Source organism: Callorhinus ursinus, unplaced genomic scaffold (genome assembly GCF_003265705.2).
Source record: "Callorhinus ursinus isolate GAN/ISIS: 27379988/994484 unplaced genomic scaffold, GSC_fseal_2.0 scaffold66, whole genome shotgun sequence".
Lineage (NCBI taxonomy): Eukaryota > Metazoa > Chordata > Mammalia > Carnivora > Otariidae > Callorhinus > Callorhinus ursinus.
In genome coordinates, this window is record NW_027397128.1 from 6,867,780 (window position 1) to 6,888,533 (window position 20,754).

At 38.8% G+C, this 20,754-nt stretch overlaps 1 non-coding gene across 1 annotated transcript; it reads right to left on the reverse strand.

The window, feature by feature from the left end:
- Nucleotides 1-7,570: 7,570 nt before the first annotated feature.
- On the reverse strand, nt 7,571-7,782 carry LOC112806720 (small nucleolar RNA U3). The gene has a single exon (XR_003203928.1). It is a non-coding gene; the product is annotated as a small nucleolar RNA U3 (small nucleolar RNA).
- Between the last annotated feature and the right edge of the window lie 12,972 nt (nt 7,783-20,754).

Below are 20,754 nucleotides of genomic sequence, written 5' to 3' on the forward strand. Positions count from 1 at the left end.
TTTTTAAAGAAGTAAAACATTACTGTTATAGTTTAAGTATCACGTGTAGCTATCACTTCCCTATTTCTCTTCCTACCTCTCCAGAGGTAACCACTATTCAGATTTCGGTATTTCTTATTTTCACACGTTTTGTTATTGATACTATATATGTATATATCCCTAAAAAATATGTAGTCATGGGAGATGTGTAATCAATAACCACCAATGAATCCCCCACCCTGAATCCATACCCTTGGGTAGTCTCCTCCCACACTGACTCTGGATTTGGCCATGTGATTCACTTTGGCCAATGGGATAATTACAAATGTGATACACGCAGAAGCTTGAAAGGCATTTGTACATTGAAGCTTGCCATCATATGAAGAGGTACAAACTTTCTAGAGAGGCCACACGGAAGAAAATCTAGGCACCCTGGCTGGAAGCCTGCCAAATGCCAGGCGTGAGTGAGGTAATCTTAAATCATCTGGCCCCCACCAACCTGACTGCCACAGCATGAGTGAGCCTAGGCAAGACCAACAGAAGAAATGCCCAGCTAAGTTTAGCCCAAACTGTCTACAGAATTGTGTGTGTGTGTTTTTTTAAAGATTTTATTTATTTATTTGGCAGAGAGAGACACAGCGAGAGAGGGAACACAAGCAGGGGGAATGGGAGAGGGAGAAGCATGTTTCCCACTGACCAGGGAGCCCAATGTGGGGCTTGATCCCAGTACCCTGGGATTATGACCTGAGCTGAAGGCAGACACTTAATGACTGAGCCACCCAGGCGCCCCGTCTACAGAATTTTGAGCAAATACAATGAATGTTGTTTTAAGTAACTCATTTTGGAGTGGTTTAGCTCTATGTCAATGGTATCATATGAATATATGGCATATCACAAGCACATGTCACAGTTTGCTTTTTTGCTTCTTCATAATATGATTTTTCCTTGTTTACATGTATAGTTGTAGTTCAATCATTTTAAACGAACTTTCATAAAGAATTCCTTCATATGACTAAACCACGATTTTACTAATGAACATTTGTGCTTCTAGTTTTTTACTACTATGAGCAACATCATACTGAACATTCTTGTATGAGTCCTTTTGTACTAGGAGTGGAATTACATGGTTGAAAAGTGAGGACATCTTTAACTTTACTATATAGTGTCATGTTGCTTTCCAGAGAGGTTGTACAGGTCCTCAATCCCTTATCTATAACTTTGAAATCCAAACATCTCTGAAAACGGGAAGAATTTTTCGTAAGTTTGGCCTTTTCACTTTGTTTATGGTGTTTTGGCATTTTCTGTTATTTAAAAGTTTTCTTTTTCAAAGAATTTATTTATTTGAGAGAGAGCACACGAGAGAGCACAAGCAGGGGGAGCAGCAGAGGGAGAGGGAGAAGCAGGCTCTCCACTGAGTGGGGAGCCCAAAGCAGGGCTCGATCCCAGGACCCTGGGATCCTGACCTGAGCCGAAGGCAGACGCTTAACCAACTAAGCCACCCCATTATTTAAAAGTTTTTCATTTTAATGTAGTCAAAGCTATTAATCACTTTCTTTACGGCTGTACTTTATCTTACTACTCAACCCACTATAAACTGGCTTCTGAACCATAGCACTCCAATAAAACTGCTCAATAAGGTCACCAACTATCTCTTAAAAGCCAAATCTCACGGACATGTTCTAGTAAGGGTCAACAACTAGTTGACCTCTGCAGCATTTGATATTATTCATTCTCCTACCTTAGAAATTTTACCTCCCTTAGTTTCTTCGGCACTACTATATTCTTGTCTCTCTGAATCTCTCTCTCAACCAGCAGTCTGTATACCATTAGTGGGATATGGCAGTGTGCAGTGGGATTCGGAGTTTTAATAAAAATTACCAAGAACCCATGCTCCCTTATGTCCATCTGTGTCATCGTGATATGTATAGTAGGTATGATATATTAAAAACTTACTGTGCAAAAATGTTAATGAGTAATTTGCAAATGGATTCTATACAAGAATGATGTGACATTCATGCCAGTGAATTTAGAAGATTAAATCATGTATCTGCTTCCCCCTATACTATTAATGTTTTTTTCTTTTTTCCAAGTCCCTATTTGTTCTTCAGACTAGCATATAGTTAGATGCTGATTAAGGGGTATCTTCTCAAGAAGGTAAATTTAGTCAGAGCATTCACAATACCAGCATGAAATAAAGTTCAATAGTATTGTTTGTTTTTAAAGATTTTATTTATTTATTTGAGAGAAAGAGGGAGCACAAGCAGGGGGAGCAGCAGGCAGAGGGAGAGAAGAAGCAGGCTCTCTGCTGAGCAGGGAGACTGATGTGGGGCTTGATCCCAGGACCCTGGGATCATGACCCGAGCCGAAGGCAGACACCTAACCGACTGAGCCACACAGGTGCCCCAAATTCAGTATTGTTGTGCAATGTTTTGCATCTCCCACAATAATAATTATTCTAAGCAAAGATCATCAATGAATGTTAAAACTAGTGGGTGAAAATTTGATGAAAAACAAGATATTTTCAAAAATATCCCTCTATAAATTACTTGTTTTTTTTTTAATGAAGATTTTATTTATTTATTTGTCAGAGAGAAAGAGCACGAGCAGGGGGAATGGCAGGCAGAGGGAGAAGCAGGCTACTGCTGAGCAAGGAGCACAATGCGGGACTCAAGCCCAGGACCCTGGGATCATGATCCGAGCTGAAGGCAGAAGCTTAACTGACTGAGCCACCCAGGCGTCCCTATAAATTACTTGTTTATTGCAAAGGGAAGAATAGTAACTTTACAGTGGAGAAACCTGGTAGATTTTAACCACCTGATCAAAGCTAACATCACCAGGAATGGCACAAACAGGTATCATGTGCCTCCTGATATTATACACTGAGAAGGCCACAAATTACTTCTCTGGTATTCCTGTCCAAGATGCATAACTTGACTCTCACAATGTGGAAATATCAGATAAATCCAAAATGAGGGGAATTCTACAAAATAACTAGTCTGTACTAAAAACAATACCAATGTCATGAATAACAAAGACTGAGAAACTGCTCCAGATTAAAAGAAACTCAATGTGATGGTTCCTTAAAAAGGTAAACATAAAATGACCATATGACCCAGCAATTTCCCTCCTAGGTATATACCCAAAAGAACTGAAAACAGGTACTCAAAGAAAACCTTTAACAGATATGTTCATAGCAGCACTATTCACAGGAGCTAAAAGGTGGAAACAGTCCAAATGTCCATCAGTGAATAAATGGGTAAACAAAATGTGGTGTGTCCAAACAATGGGTTATTATTCAACTATACAAAGAAACGAAGTACTGATACATGCTACAATGTGGACGAACCTTGAAAACATCATGCTCAGTGAAAGAAGCCAGACACAAAAGGTCACATATTGTATGATTCCGTTTGTATGAAAGTCCAAAATAAACAAATCCACACAGACAGAAAACAGATTGGTTGTTACCAGAGGCTGGGTGTTGGGGGGCAGGAGGAGAGAGGCAGATGGGGAGACATTGCTTAATGTATATGGAATTTTATTTTGTGGCAATGAAAATGTTTTGGAATTTGATAGAGGTAGCAGTTGTATAACATTATAAATGTACTAAATGCCAATTGGTCATTCCCTTTAAAACAGTGTTATGTGAATTTTACCTGAATTTGGGGTTTTTTGTTTTTGTGGGGTTTTTTTTGTTTTTTAAAGTTTACTTGGTTTTTTGTTATTGTTGTTGTTTGTTTGTTTAGTAATCTCTACACGCAATGTGGGGCTCGAACTCATGACCCCAAGATCAAGAGTTGCATGCTTTTACGACTGAGCCAGCCAGATGCCCTGAATTTTACTTTAATTTTGAAAAAATAAGCTAAAAGAGACATGACAACTCAATGCAACTTGTTATCCTGGATTAGATCCTGGGCTAGATTTTTTCTTTTTCTATAAAGGACCTTAGTGGGACAATGGGTAAAATTTGAATAAAGTCTGTAGGTTAGATAGTAGCATTGTGTTGATATTAATTTCCTGATTTTGATCATTGTACTAGAGTTATATAAGAGAATGTCTTTTTTTTTTTTTTAGGAAAATCGCTGTGAAATATTCAGGGGTAGGGGGCATTATGTCTGCAATTTGTGTGAATTAGAAAAAATTGGAGGGAGAGAAGAGAGGGAGAAGAGGAGTGAGAAGGGGGAATGATAAAGCAAATGTGCTTAAATATTTACATCTGGGGAATCTCAGTGAAACATATAAGGTATTATTATTTTTTATTTAATTTATCTATTTGTCAGAGAGAGGGAACACAAGCAGGGGGAGCGGCAGGCAGAGGGAGAAGCAGGCTTCCCGCTGAGCAGGGAGCCCGATGTGGGACTCGGTCCCAGGACCCCGGGATCATGACCTAAGCTGAAGGCAGATGCTTAACCAACTGAGCCACCCAGGCGTTCCACATATAAGGTATTATATACACTATTTTTATCACTTTTCTATAAGTCTTAATTATTTCAAAATACAAAGTTTTTCATTATGTCAAAGAGATATCTGTAACCTCATGTTCATGGCAGCATTATTTACAATAGCCAAGACATGGAAACAATGGATAAAGAAAATGTGATACACACACACACACACACACACACACACACACACACACACGAATACTATTCAGCCATAGAAAAACACAAGGAAATCCTGCCATTTGTAACAACATGGATGGACCTTGAGGGCATTATGTTAAGTGAAGTCAGTCAGTCTGAGAAAGACAAATACTATATGATCGTACTTATATGTGCAATCTAACAAAACAAAACAAAACAAAAAATCAAACTCATAGGAAGAAAGAGCAGATTTGTGGTTACCACAGGTGGGGGAGCTGGAGGGAGGTGGTCAAAAGGTATAAATTTCCAGTTATAAGATAAATAAGTAGTAGGGATATAAGGTACAACATGATGACTACCGTTAACACTGCTGTGTGGTATATTTGAAATTAAGAGAGTAAATCCTAAGAGTTCTTGAAAATAACCCATATTTTTCTCTTCTTTTTGTATTTATAGGAGAGGATGGATGTTAACTAAAATTAGTGTGGTAATAATTTCACAATACAGGTAAAGTCAAATCATTATGCTGCACACCTTAAACTTATACAGTGCTGTATGTCAATTCTATCTCAATAAAACTAGAACAAATATAAATAAAGTTTGTTTTCTTTAAAAAATCTTACTGTGGGTGCCTGGGTGGCTCAGTTGGTTAAAAAATCTTACTGTAAGTCACCTCAGTGGGGGAGGGGCGAGCATACAGTGAGCTTCTGGAGTGTTAGTAATATTTTATTTGGGCTCTGAGTAGTGGTTATACAGGCATTCATTTTATTTTATTATTTTTTATGGGCATTCATTTTATAATTATTTGTTAAACTGTAAATAAACACTGTATGAATATTCTCTATGTATATTTCACAATTTGAAAAGTAAAAGAAATGAATAAATATCCTTAACCTAAAAATGAAACGGTAACAGAATGCTGTAAACATATACTTATCTTTCAAAGAGAGGTCTCTGCTTCTTACATACCAGGCTCTTTTATTTTTCATTTGAGAGAGAGAGGGAAGAGGAAGGGAGGGAGAGCACAGAGGGAGAGGGAGAAGCAGACATCGCACTGAGCAGAGAGCCTGACTGGGGCTTGGGGCTCGATCCCAGGACCCTGAGATCAGGACCTGAGCTGAAGGCAGACGCTTAACCGACTGAGCCACCCAGGCGCCCCTGTACCCAGGTTCTTTTATGATGATTGGTAGGACATAAGATACTGAGAAGCACTGCCCTGAAAGACTGGGTGGTGATGGATATTGTGCTTCCCTAGCCTTTCTCCTACTTTACTGACCAATCCTTCTTTTATCTTTCCATTTCCTCTGCCTCACCTCCCCCTTAAATGTCTGTGTTCTTCTAGGTCTTATCCTCAGTCCTCTTCTGGTCTCATTATCCAAATTCTCATCAAATGACTGTATCAATTTCCAAGGCTTCAACTAACAGCTATGAACTGACAAATTCCAACTCTCATAAATTTTAAACCCATATATCCAAGTATCTAGTATACATCTCTATTTTGATATCCCACAGGCTCTCAAATTCAATGTATACAAAAGTGATTTTTTAAAAAGATTTTATTTATTTATTTGTCAGAGAGAGAGAGAGAGAGGCAGGCAGAGGGAGAAGCAAGCTTCCCACGTAGCAAGGAGCCCAATGCGGGACTTGTTCCCAGGACCCTGGGATCATGACCTGAGCTGGAGGCAGATGCTTAACCGACTGAGCCACCCAGGTGTCCCTACAAAAGTGATTTTATCGTCTTCCCCATCCCCCACAAATCTCAAATCTTGTCCTCCCAAATTCCTTGTTCAGTGAATGGTTCTCAAGTCTGGAGAAAAGAATTCACCCTTTCCATGTCTTGACTTGATCCTGAATGTCTCTCAAATCTTCCTCCATCTTCTATACTTTGATAATAAAAATTTTTAAATGCTTAAAAATGTTTTTAAAATATTTTTTTTAATCTGCTCCCATCTCCCTATCATCATTACCATTGTGTAGATTTAAGCTCTGAAATTTTTTACCTGAATTATTCTAGTAGCTACTTAACTGGTCTTCATGCTTCCAGTTTTGTCTCCTCTACCAATGCAGCTTTCACATGGCCACAAGATTAAATTTTCTTTTTTTTTAAAGATTTTATTTATTTATTTGACAGAGACACAGCAAGAGAGGGAATACAAGCAGGCAGTGGGAGAGGGAGAAGCAGGCCTCCCGCCGAGCAGGGAGCCCGATGCGGGGCTCGATCCCAGGACTCTGGGATCATGACCTGAGCCGAAGGCAGATGCCCAACAACAGAGCCACCCAGGGGCCCCAAGATTAAATTTTCTAAAGTGAAAACTTGACCATGACTACTCTGCTTAGTCCTTCAGTGGCTTCTCACAGCTTCAGAATAAAATCCAAACACCTTGGCACCTTGGCATAACACGACCTACAATACTCTTCCTATTCTAGTCCCTGACTCTCTACAGACTCATTTCTTTTTTTTTTTTTAAGATTTTATTTATTTATATGACAGAGAGAGACACAGAAAGAGAGGGAACACAGGCAGAGGGAGTGGGAGAGGGAGAAGCAGGCTTCCCGCCGAGCAGGGAGCCCGATGCGGGGCTCAATCACAAGACCCTAGGATCATGACCTGAGCCAAAGGCAGACGCTTAACAGACTGAGCCACTCAGGCTCCCCTATCCTAAGTGCTTTATATGGACTTGTTCATTTAATTCTCACAACAACCTTAAATGAGGTAGGTAGTAGTATACTAATATTTATGAAGTAGGCAGAGAATGAGGAGACAGTGAAAGAGATTGAGTTCATGTTCATTAAATATAATGAATTTTGTTCTTGTGAATTTATATACCCATCAGCTTGGGAACATACTTATTCGGGTTCTTTATGCCCAGTGCTAATGCCAGGTACTTTGGGAGCTATCTGTAGTGTCAGATAACTTATGTGCTCAAGGTTACATGAATTGAAAAAGGCATCACTGAAGAGGCGGGACGAGGGTGGGGTTTTTTTTCTTTATTTTTTTTATAAATTTACATTCAGACAGTATCCCTTCCCTCTAACTCCTCCAAAAGAGAAGAAGAATGATCATCAATGACAAAGGGCAGCTGCAAAGACAGCTTCCAAAGTTGGCTTCATGCTCAGGAAGGGATACTGCACCTCCTCCTCATGGTTCCGGGTACTCTACATGTTCAGAGAAACTTCTCTAGTAACAAACTATAGAAATGATCCCTGAAAGTATAGTCTTCTAGGGTGGGTTATTAAGCAAGAGAGGGTTTAAATACAGAAAGAGGTGATGGGAGGACCTTCTAAGAAGAGGAAATAGTATGAAGAAAGGTATGGAGACGGGAATGTGCCTGGTGTGATCCAGGAAGAGCGAGGAGGAAATTGGTGTAACAGTATTGGCAGTTACAAGTGTGAGAGTAACAGGAAATAAGGTAGTATCATGTTGGTAAAAGGAGAGCAGACAATAGAAAACTCAAAATTAAACTGAAGAGTTTTCACCTGATGTAGCTAGATAGCTGTTGAATTTCCTTAGGCAAGAGTGTGGCATGATGAAAAAAGATTTTTTCAATAGCTCTGTATGAGATATACTGGAAACAATAAAGCGAGACCAGCTAGAAATCTGTCATGGTGATCATGGTATGAAGCAATGAGATCCTGGATGGTAGTGGCCCCAATAGCATTGAAGAAGAATGTGTAAATGAGACACATTATGATGGGATAAATGAGAGATCTGTTTTTGAACCCTGTATCCAAAGATGAGGCCAAGACTTTTACCTAAAAGACTGGAAGAATTGTGGTACCACAGACAGGAATGGGATATCTGAGAAGAGGAACCAAGTCTTAGGATAAATAATCTATTCTAAATTATTAAAAATTCAAAATAGCTGTGGCTTGGAGTAAGATGGTGATTTCTCTGAATTTATTATCTTCCTAAGATACAACCAGGAACTAGAAAATATTACAACTCTATATATTTTTGTATAATGTCATTTATTTGTTTCCTCAACACCTATTTACTTGTAGTCTGGTGAGATGAGAGTGAGAGAGTTTGGCACAGTAGGGGTTCAGTTGCAGATGGGCTAGAAAGAAAGAAGTTCATCAAGGAGGACGTTGCATAAAGTACCGAGGAATTTTGACTTTATTTTGTAAATAATGGGGAGCCATCAAAAGGATTTTTAGCCAAAAGGGAAACATAATCAGATCTTTTCTTCAGCACTAGACTTTTAGTTTTTCATGGGCAGTGACCATTATTTATCTTTGAGCTAGTCAGTGGGGGTGACATATTGCCTTTTGTTTATTAAACATCTATTATGCAGGACACCTGGGTGACTCAGTCAGTTAAGCATCTGCCTTCAGCTCAGGTCATGATCCCAGAGTCCTGGGATCAAGTCCCAAGTCAGGCTCCTTGCTCAGCGGGGAGGAGTCTGCTTCTCCCTCTGCCTGCTGCTCCCCTGCTTGTGTGCGCACTCTCTCTCACACACAAATAAATAAATAAAAATCTTAAAAGAAAAAAGAAATAAACATCTATTATGGGACAGGTATTGTGCTGAAGTTTTAGAAGTGTTAGTGGTAACAAAACCATGTGCTACTCTCAAACAACAAATAAAAATGCACCCAGAATCTATTTCTCTCCATTTCTACTGCTACCACCCTAGTCCCAGTTGATCAGTTCTAGTTGGATTATTGTAGCAGCCTAGTCTCCCTGCTTCCACTTTTGCCCTTCTACAGTCTGTTTTCTCAGAGTAGATACACTAATCTCAAAAGGGTAAGGACTTAAGCTTCTCGTTATGGTGGAGTAAGAAGGACTGAATTTATCCTTTGGCCAACTGCAAAACTGTACAAAATCTATGAGACAACAGTTCAGAAAGAGGGAACCTAGCTAGAGCCTCATAGTCTCTCTGAGTTTAGGAGACAGAGTTGAGAATTCAAGAAAGCTGAAGTGGCTAACATGCAGGGCACAGTACCAAAAAGAAGAGACCTTCAAAGAAAGATTGAGAGAGATAGAGGGAGAGGGGAGATTGAGAGAGAAAAAAAGAGAGTGAGAGAAAGAGAAAGAGGGAATATTGCCTCAGTAGTGGAGACCAATTAGCTCTAAACTAAATGTTGCTCTGGTCCTGCCTAACAAAACTTAAGAGAAAGCTTGAAAGGATTAAGCTGTTTCTGAGTAACTTAAGCATATCCTAGAAAAAAATCTCAAAAGTATCTGAAGGAACAATAAAGAAAAGAACCCAGCACCCAACAATATAAAATCCACAATGCCTTGCATCTAATAACAAATGATCAGGTATACAAAGCAGAAAAATATGAGCAAAATCCATCAACAAATACAGACCCAGAAATAACACAGATGATAGAATCAGTAGATAAGGACATTAAAACAGTTATTATGAATATATTCTATTTGTTCAAAAATGTAGAAGAAATGTGATCATTTGATCATGTGATCATGTTGAGGAGGGACATGGAGGAGATAAAAGACTGAAATTAAACTTCTAGAAATGAGGGATGCCTGGGTGGCTCACTCAGTTGAGTGTCAGCCTTCAGCTCAGGTCATGATCCCAGGGTTCTGGGATTGAGCCCCACGTCAGGCTCCCTGCTCAGTGGGGAGTCTGCTTCTCCCTCTGCCTCTGCCCCTCCCCCCACTGCTTGTGCCTGCTTTCTCTCTTTCTCTCTCTCAAATAAATAAAATACTTTTTAAAATAAACTTCTAGAAATGATAAATACAATGTCTGAGAAAAAATATGCTTGATCAAATTAGATACTACTGAAGAAAAGATTAGTGAACTTGAAGACACAGTGATAGAAATTATCCAAAATTAAACACACAGAGAAAAAATGACCAGACGACAAAAAAACAGAGCATCAGTGTGCTGTGGGACAACTTCCCAAAGTCTGAACTAGGGAGAGATAAGAGAAGTAGAGATGTCCTAGTCTCAATTATAATAGGTGGTCTTTGAAGCCGTAAGACTGGATGCTATCCCAAAGGGGGGAAATAGTAGAGGGAAAACAGAGGAGGACCCATGACAGAACACTGGGGAATGGTTTTGTATAAGTAGGGATCCCTTTCTAGCAGTGTATGTTAGAGAGTAGACTCCAGAATCTCTGATTTCAAAATTTGTTACTGACAACAGATTCTCAGCCTTCACAGTCAAATTCCTTTAAAAAAAAAAAATTCTGCCTTCATTACTCCTTGCATACTAGGTTGTGGAAATATAGAGAAGAAAAATGTGATGGTAGAGGGGCTATGTTCCAGAGGGAGTAGTGTGTAGACAAGCACAGCAGTGTGCGTGAGCATGGTATTTGGAGAGAACTTCAAGCAGCATGTTGTTAACATATAGGGAGTATGTAGGGCAGTAGCAAGAGATGAGGCTACAAAGATCAGCATGGGGGGAATTATGGAAGGTTTTTTTTTAAGATTTTACTTATTTACTTGACAGAGAGAGAGAGCACAAGTAGGGAGAGTGGCAGGCAGAGGGAGAAGCAGGCGCCCCATTGAGCAGAGAACCCGATGTGGGGCTTGATCCCAGGGTCCTAGGATCATGACCTGAGCCGAAGGCAGACACTTAACTGACTGAGCCACCCAGGCTCCCCTCATGGCAGGGTTTAAGCAGAGGAGTGAAATGATTACATGGGTACTGGTGGCAGTGTAGAAGATGGATTGTAAGGAAGCAAGCCAAGGCAGGGAGATCAGTTAGAACTCTCTCTCCTTCTCTCCAATAAATAAATAAAATCTTTAAAAAACTCATGTAGTGTAGTGCCTGCCACACAGTGAGGTCTCAGTAAATGTCAGCAATTACACAGTCACCACTCTCCAAACTTGTTTTACTACCAATAGTCTCATTCTTAGTTAATGGTCTCACCATTGACCTAGGCTCCCACACCAGAGCCCTTTAAGGCTTTAAGCCATTCTAATACCCTTTAATGGCTTTAAGCCCTTAACTCCTCTCAAACCTGCCATATTCACTTAGTCAGCAAAGGCCTATCAATTCCTCAGAAATACCTCTCTGAATCTATCACTTCCTTTCTTTTGTTCAGGACCTCATTTCTCCCTTGAGACAATTCCAACAGCCTTCTAAACTTGTCTCCCTTCCTTTGATCTTTCTCCTACCCAGTCTATTCTTCACAATGTAACCAGCTGTCTAAAACACAGTTCACTTTCCCCTTTAAAGCTCTTCAGTGGCTACCAATTATACTTCACGGTTTGGCATGCGAGGCCCTTTTGTGCTCTGACCCCTGCCTACCTATCCAACTTCATCTTCTATCAATTCCTTATTCCATTCCTTTAGTTCAGCTATACATTCTATTTTCATTTACAAGAATGGGCCATACTGTTTTACCACAGCATGCCTGGGTAATTTAATGTCTTCCTGAAATGCCCTTCCTGACCTTGTACACTTTGTAAATGCTTACTCATGCTGTCTCCATTTAATTACCTTCTCTGTGAAGATGTCTCTAATCTCACTCTCCATTGTTATTCTTTATTACATTTTCTATGTTTATATTTCCCCTACTACAAGATTTTCTTTATTGCTTAACAGCAAAAGCCATGTCCTATTCATATTTTATGCTAAACATGCTGCATAGTGTCTTGTACATTGTGAGAGGGCAATAACTAATGACTAAATGAACCTCTTCTTCAATTGTATTTCCCACTATCTGATCAGTTCTATGAATACACATCGCTCTTTCTAGCCACTCTTCCTCTCCTCTGCCTGTCTCTGTGCCTACAATGTTTCCCATTACCTACTGAAAACCTACCTATTTGCCAAGGGCCAAAACATTCCCATCTCCTATTGCTTCCTTTTCTGACCACCATGGCTGGAAATGATCCCTTTCATGTTCCATTCTTTATTATAGCATGAGATTTTAGGATCAATAAGATGCAAAGATTAATGAGATCTACTCTTCACCTTAAAAATTATTTCACAGTGGGGGCCCATAAACTAGGACAGGGGTTCTCAAAGTTTAGTGGATAAAAGTATCACCTAGGGGAATTGTTCAAAATCTTTGGGGCCCACCTCCAAAGATCCTGATTCAGTAACTGGTGGTGGGACCTGGGAATCAACTTTTTAAACAAGTATTCTAGGTGATTCTGATGAAGATACATGGGTCTGTACGTGTCCTTTGGGAGGTTCATAGACCCTGAAATTACATGAGAACTGTGTAAATATATGCATATATGTGCATTTTTTGAAAGAGTCCACAGTTTATATTCTATCACCTATAACCTCCAACAAAGTTTGAAACTCACTTATCAAATGGAAAACATATATAAACTGACAAGTTACAAAACAATTAAGCTAAGAGCTAGTACAGAAATACAAATAAAGTGCTATGGGAACATAAACCAGGGAACAATTAAGTGTGCCTGTGGTAGCTAGGGAAAGCTTCACATGATGGCAACACTTTTTTTTTAAGTTTTTATTTAAATTCCTAGTTAGTTAATATACAGTGTAATATTAGTTTCAGGTGTGCAATATAGGGATTCAACAATTCCGTACATCACCCAGTGCTCATCAAAGCAAGTGCCCTCCTTAATCCCCATCACCCATTTCACCCACCCCTCTGCCCACCTCCCCCCTAGTAACCATCAGTTTGTTCTCTACAGATAAGAGTCTGTTTCTTGGGGCACCTCGGTGGCTCAGCTGGTTAAGCGTCCAACTCTTGATTTCAGCTCAGCCATGATCTCAGGGTTGTGAGATCGAGCCCTGTGTAGGGCTCTGTGCTCAGCGGGGAGTCGGGTTGAGATTTTCTCTTCCTCTCCCTCTACCCCTCCCTCTGCTCGAGCACACACTCTCTAAATAAATAAATAAATAAATAAATAAATAAATAAATAATCTTTTAAAAAGTCTATTTCTTGGTTTGCATAAGGGCAACACTTTAGAAGGATATTCAAAAATGAGTACAACTTTACCTAGTGGAATAGAAGACTACTAGTATTCTAGGCCGAGGGAACAACATATATAAAGAAACAGAGATACAAAAGGGAAGTTTTACATTCTGTTATGTTTAGAATATTTGTGAGAGGAAGTGCATATGTATCGAGACTAGAGACCTTGCATGCCAAGTTAAAGAATGTAAACTTTATCCTGTATGTAACAGAGAAACAACAGGGTTTTTTAAATTGAGGTAAAATTCACATAACATAAAATTCACCATTTTAACCATTTTAAGGTGTACAATTCAATAGCTTCCAGTACATTCACTTTGTTGTGCAACCATCACCATTATCTAATTTCAGAACACTTCATCACTCAAATAGAAACCATGTGCCCATTAAGCAGTTACTTCCCATTGCCCTCTTACCCCTAAGCTCTGGGCAAACACTAATCTGCTTTCCATCTCTAAGGATTTGTCTACTGTAAGTATTTCATACAGATGGAATCACACAGGATGAAGCTTTTATCTCTGGCTTCTTTCACTTAGGTTTAGGTTTAGTTGATCCATGTTGTAGCATGTATCAGTTCTTCATTCATTCCCTGTTTTGGCTGAACACAGTTCCACTGTCTGGATATACCACATTTTGTCTACCTGTTCAGTAGTTGATGGACATATGTATTGTTTCCACTTCTTGACTATGATTAATAATGCTGTTATGAACATTCACATACAAGTTTTCATTTGAAAACCTGTTTTCAATTCTCTTGAATATATACCTAGGAGTGAAACTTCTGAGTCATATGGTAATTCTGTGTTTAACTTTTTTAGGAACATGAAAAAAGGCCTTTATTTGAGAGAGAGAGAGAGAGCATGCATGCACACGCAAGCATGAGCAGGGGAGGGGCAGAGGGAGAGGGAGAGAGAATCTTCAAACAGATTCCCCGTTGAGCAAGGAGCCTGATGCAGGGCTCAATCCCAGGACCCTGAGATCATGCTCCGAGCCCAAATCAAGAGTTGGACACTTAACCAACTGAGCCACCCAGATGCCCCACAAACAGAGACTTTTAAGCAAAGAAATGATCAGTAAGATAGCTACTACAGCACAACGTAGAAGAAAGCTAGAATAGGAAAGAGATAGGAGGCAGGAAGACTACAGAGGTGGCTACTGTAATAGTCTAAATAAAAGTAAACAAGAGTTTAAATTAGAAAGTCTAGAGAACAGATAAAATAACAGTATATGTAGTGTTCAGGATAAAGAATAGGGATAAGTCAAGGAGATGACACTGAATTTGCTAGCTTAAAAAACCAGAGGGATGGTGACATTCACCGAAGCTGAGAACATATGATGGATAAGAAGTTTAAGAAAGGTAGGGAGCACCTGGGTGGCTCAGTCAGTTGGGCATCTGCCTTCGACTCAGGTCATTGTCCCGGGGTCCTGGGATCAAGCCCGCATCGGGCTCCCTGCTCAACAGGGAGCCTGCTTCTCCCTCTCCCCTTCCACTAGTGCTCTGTCTCTCGCTTTCTCTCTCTCTCAAATAAATAAATATTTTTTTTTTTTTAAAAAAAGGAAGTTTAAGGAAGGTAGTAGAGCACAGTGGTTAAGAGTATTGGGTCTGGAGCCAGAGGTTCAAATTCAGACACAGCCCCTTAGTATCTGTATGACTTGAGCAGATACCTGCCTTTCCATGTGTCAATATCCTCATCTGGAAAATGGAGAATATAACATACCACTTCATCAAGTTGTGAGAAATAAAATGAGTTAAAATATATAAAGCACTGGGCGCCTGGGTGGCGCAGTTGGTTAAGCAACTGCCTTCAGCTCAGGTCATGATCCTGGAGTCCCGGGATCGAGTCCCGCATCAGGCTTCTTGCTCAGCGAGGAACCTGCTTCTCCCTCTGGCCCTCCCCCCTCTCATGTGCTCTGTCTCTCTCTCTCATTCTCACTCTCTCAAAATAAATAAATAAATCTTTAAAAATATATATATATAAAGCACTTAGAATAGTACTGAGCATATAGTAAGTGCTCAATAAATATAATCTACCATTGTTTGTTATTGTTGTTGATGATGCTAATGTTATTTGAGGTAAAAAGTTTAAGTCTGAGGTGTTATGCCTGGAACATTTAGGGGAGAAGAGTCCACTAGGCAGTAAGAAATACTAAAATGATCCTAGAAAAGAGCACAGGCAATAATTTCTCTGACACTGGCTATAGCAACTTTTTTCTAGATAGGTCCCCTGAGGCAAGGAAAACAAAAGCAAAAATAATCCATTGGGACTACACCAAGATAAAAAGTTTCTGCACAGTGAAAGAAACAATCAACAAAACTAAAAGGCAACCTATGGAATGGGAGAAGATATTTGCAAATGACATCCAATACAGGGTTAGTATCCAAAATATATGAAGAATTTATACAACTCAACACCAAAAAACAAATAATCCAATTAAAAAATGGGCAGAAGACATGAACAGACATTTCTCCAAAGAAGACCTACAGATGGCCAACAGACACATGAAAAGATGCTCAACCTCACTAATAATCAGGGAAATGCAAATCAAAACTGCAATGAGCTATCAGGACTGGCTCAGTCAGTGGAGCATGCAACTCTTGATCACAGGCTTGTGAGTTCGAGCCCCATACTGGGTGTGGAGATTACTTAAAAAGATAAAGTCTTAAAAGAAAAAAAAAACTACAATTGAGCTATCACCTCACACCTGTCAGAATGGCTAAAATCAACAACACAAAAAACAACAGATGTTGGCAAGGATGCGGAGAAAGGGGAACCCTCTTGCACTGTTGGTAGGAATGCAAACTGGTACAGCCACTCTGGAAAACAGTATGGCAGTCCGTCAAAAAGTTAAAAATAGAACTACCCTACAACCCAGCAATTGCACTACTAGGTATTTACCCAGAGTACAAAAACATAAATTCAAAGGGATACATGCACCCTGATGTTTACAGCAGTATTATCTTTTTTAAAAAAAGATTATTTATTTGAGAGAGTGTGAGAGAGAGCATGAGCAGTGGAGAGGGGCAGAGGGAGAGGGAGAAGCAGACTCCCCACTGAGCAGGGAGCCTGACATAGGGCTCGATCCCAGGACCCCAAGATCATGACCTGAGCTGAAGGTCATGAGTTTAACCGACTGAGCCACCCAGGCACCCCTATAGCAGCATTACCTACGATAGCCAAATTATGGAACCAGCCCAAGTGTCCACTGACTGATGAATGGATAAAGAAGAGATGGTATAAATGCACATTGGAATATTATTCAGCCATAAAAAAGAATGAAACCTTGCCATTTGCAATGACGTGGATGGAGCTAGAGAGTATTATGCTAAGTGAAATAAGTCAGTCAAAGGAAGACAAATACTATATGATTTCACTTATATGTGGAATTTAAGGAACAAAACAAATGAGCGTGGGGAAAAGGGGAAAGAGAGGCAAACCAAGAAACAGACTCTTAACTGTAGAGAATAAACTGATGGTTACCAGAGGGGAGGTGGGGGGCATGGGTGAAATAGGTGATGAGGATTATGGAGTGCACTTGTTATGATGAGCACTGGGTGATTAAATTTTTTTTAAAAAAGAAAGAAATACTAAGATGGATCTTGAAAAAAAGGTACTTTAAGTCATTGGTATAGATGAGATTTCTCATAGAAAATGTGTAAATAAGACCAAAAAAAAAAAAAAGAATCAAGGATAGAAATCTCCTTTCTAGGGTATTCCTTAACCCAACCTCTAAACATTCCCTTAGGAACCAACCTTAGCCTATCCCTCTTGTTTTAATCACCCTAAGCAATCTTCATAAATTCCATGCTTTTAACAATTACCTAAGTGCTAACAGTTTTCAAATGTCTACTTCCTGTCTTCATCTCTCCCCTGAACTTCAAAATCTCATATCCTATTACCTGATTAATGCCTCTTCTTAAATGCTCCTAAACATACCTGAAAGTGAACTTATTGTCACCCTCACTACCAACCCTGTTCCTCCTATATCCCATATCTCAGTTGGTAGTGCCATTTTCCTCCTAGGTCAAGCCAGAAACCTGCAAGTCATCCTCTTACTCAACAGTGCTGCTACGAACATACACATCTTATTTCCTACTAAGGTTTTGGTTTTTTTTAAGTCAGCTCTATGCCCAACGTGGGGCTTGAACTCATGATCCCAAGATCAAGAGTTAACATGCTCACCCAACTGAGCCAGCCAGGTGCCCCTTTCACTAAGGTTTTATTCTACTTTTCTGAAGATCTCTAGAATCCATCCTCTCCAACCCTACAACTGCCCTAGTTTAGGCCCTCATCATCTTGTACATGATATAACAATTGTATCCTCATCAGTCTCCCAGCCTTGGATCTTGGCCAAGGCTCTTCATTCCCACCCAAAACAATTATCTTTTTAAGATGAAATTCTGACTATTATTAGTAAATAAAATAAAAATTCATTTTTAAAAAAGAAAGTGTTACACTAGAAAATATTCACAATACAAAACGAAGTAGAAAAGGAAGACTGGAGAAACAAAAACAGAGATGAACCATAGAGAAAATAAAAACTAAAATGGCAGATATAATCCAACTATATCAATAATATCATTAAATGTGAATAGATTAAACAATCCAATCAAAAGGCAGTTATTGTCAGATGGATTAAAAAAACAAGATCCAACTACATGCTATCTGCAGGAGAAACACTAGATTAAAGATAAAAATAGGTTGAAAGCAAAAGGATGGAAAAATATATACCACACAAACAGCAACCATAAGAAAGCTGGAACTGCTGGACTAATATTGGACAAAATGGGCTTTAAGAATAAAATGTTACTGGGGCACCTGGCTGGCTCAGTCAGTAGAGCATGTGACTCTCAATCTCAGGGTTGTAAGTTTGAGCCCCACGTTGCGTGTAGAGATTACTTAAAAAAAAACTTAAAAAAAAAAAGAAAAAATGTTACTAGAGATAAAGAAGGACATTTTATAATAATAAAACTAGCAGGACTATATAACAATTAAAATATATATACACCTAACAAAAGAACCCCAAAATATGTGAAGCAGAAATTGACAGAATTTAAGGGATAAATAGACAATTCAACAATAATAGCTGGAGACTTCAATATCTCACTTTTAATAATGGATAGAACAACAGGACAGAAGAGCAACAAAAGAAACTGAAGACTTAAACAATACTATATACCAATGAGACCTAACTTACCTCTTCAGAATGCCACATCCAACAACAAAAGAATGCCCATGCCTCTGAAATGCACATGGAACATTCTCCAGAACTGACTATATGCTAGGCCTCAGTAAATTTTTTTTAAAGATTTTATTTATTTATTTGCCAGAGAGAGAGAGAGAGAGGAAGAGTATAAGCAGGGGAAGTGGCAGGCAAAGGGAGAAGCAGGCTCCTTGCTAAGCAAGGAGCCCGATGTGGCACTCAATCCCAGGACCCTGATATCATGACCTGAGCCGAAGGCAGATACTTAACCATCTGAGCCACCCAGGCGCCCCCAGGCCTCAGTAAATTTAAAATGATGGAAATTGTATGAACTATATTCTCTGATCACACTGGAGTGAAATTAGAGATTAATAACAAAGAAGTTTGGGGAATTAACAAATACGTGGAAATTAAACAAGGCACTCCTGGAAAAGCAAGGGTTCAAATAAAAATCACAAGGGAAATTAGAAAATACTATAAGGTGAGTAAAAATGTAAACACAACATACCAAAACTTCAGGTTGCCACTAAAGCAGTGTTTACAAGGAATTGTATAGATATAAATGCCTACATTAAAAAAAGAAAGAGCTCACATCAGCAACCTAACCTTCCACTTGAAGATACTGGAAAAAGAAGAGCAAACTAAACCCAAAGCAAATAGAAAAAAAGAAAATAATAAGGATGAAACTGTAATACAATAAAATAGAGATCAGAAAAACAACAGAGAAAAATCAATGAATCAAAAGTTGATTCTTTGAAAAGATCAACAAAACTGCCAAACCTCTAGCTAGACTGATAAGGAAAAAAGTCTCAAATTACTAAAATCAGGAATGAAAGTGGGAAATCACACTACTCACATTAGAAATACAAAAATGATTAGTAGGCAGTTTAGATAACCTAGATGAAATGGACAAATCCCTAGAAAACACACAGTAACTAAAATGACTCAAGAAGAAATAAAAAAATCTGAATACATCTAAATAAGTAAAAAGATTGAAGTAGTGATCAAAATGTTCCCACAAAGAAAAGCCCAGACACAGATGGCTTCACTAGTGAATTCTACCAAACACTTAAGAGTTAATACCAATTCTTCACAAACTCTTCCAATAAATAAATAAATAAACAAACAAACAAACAAATAAATAAATCAGAGAACACTTCCTAACTTGCTCTATGAGGTTAGTATTACCCTGATATCAAAACCAAAGACATTGCTGGACAAGAAAATGACAGACCAGAATCTCTCATGACTATAGACACACACACACACACACACACACACACACACACACACACACACACACAAACTAAAAAGGATTATAAACCACAACCAAGTAAGGTTTTCCCAAGAACATGTTGGTTTAACATCCAAAAACCAATTAGTGTAAAACACCAAATCAAAAGAATAAAGAACAAAAACCACATGATCATCTCAATAGACACATTAAACTGACAAACTTCAAAACCTCTTTATGATAAAACACTCAGTAAAGTAGGAGCAAAGGGAACTTCCTCAACTTGGTAAAGGACATCTATGAAAAACCCACAGCTAACATAGTATTTAATGGTGAAAGACTGAAAGCTTTTCCCTAAGCTCAGGAGCAAAACAAATATGTCTACTCTTGCCACTTGTATTCAACATCATACTGAAGGATCTAGCCAGGGCAATTAGGCAAGAAAAAGAAATGCAAGGCATCCAGACTGGAAAAAAAAAAGAAGTAAAAGTATCTTTGTTTGTAGATGACATTGTCTTGTATGTAGAAAATCCTAAGAAATCCACTAAAAAACTATTAGTACTAAGAAATGGATTCAGTAGGGGTGCAGTATATAAGATAAATATACAAAAATTGGTGGTATTTCTATATACTTGCACACTTGCAAAAAACAATCCAAAAATGAATTTAAGGAAATTCCTTAAGGTTATTTCTTTGCAGAAATTTACAAGCTGAACCTAAAATTCATATGGAAATTCAAAGGACACAAGGATAGCCACAAGCAAGAGATGAAGTTGGATCCTTACCTCACATCATAGACAAAATTAACTCAAAATGGATCAAAGACCTCAATGTAATATAAGTGTAAATCTTCATTACTTTGGATTGGGTGATGAATTCATAGGTAT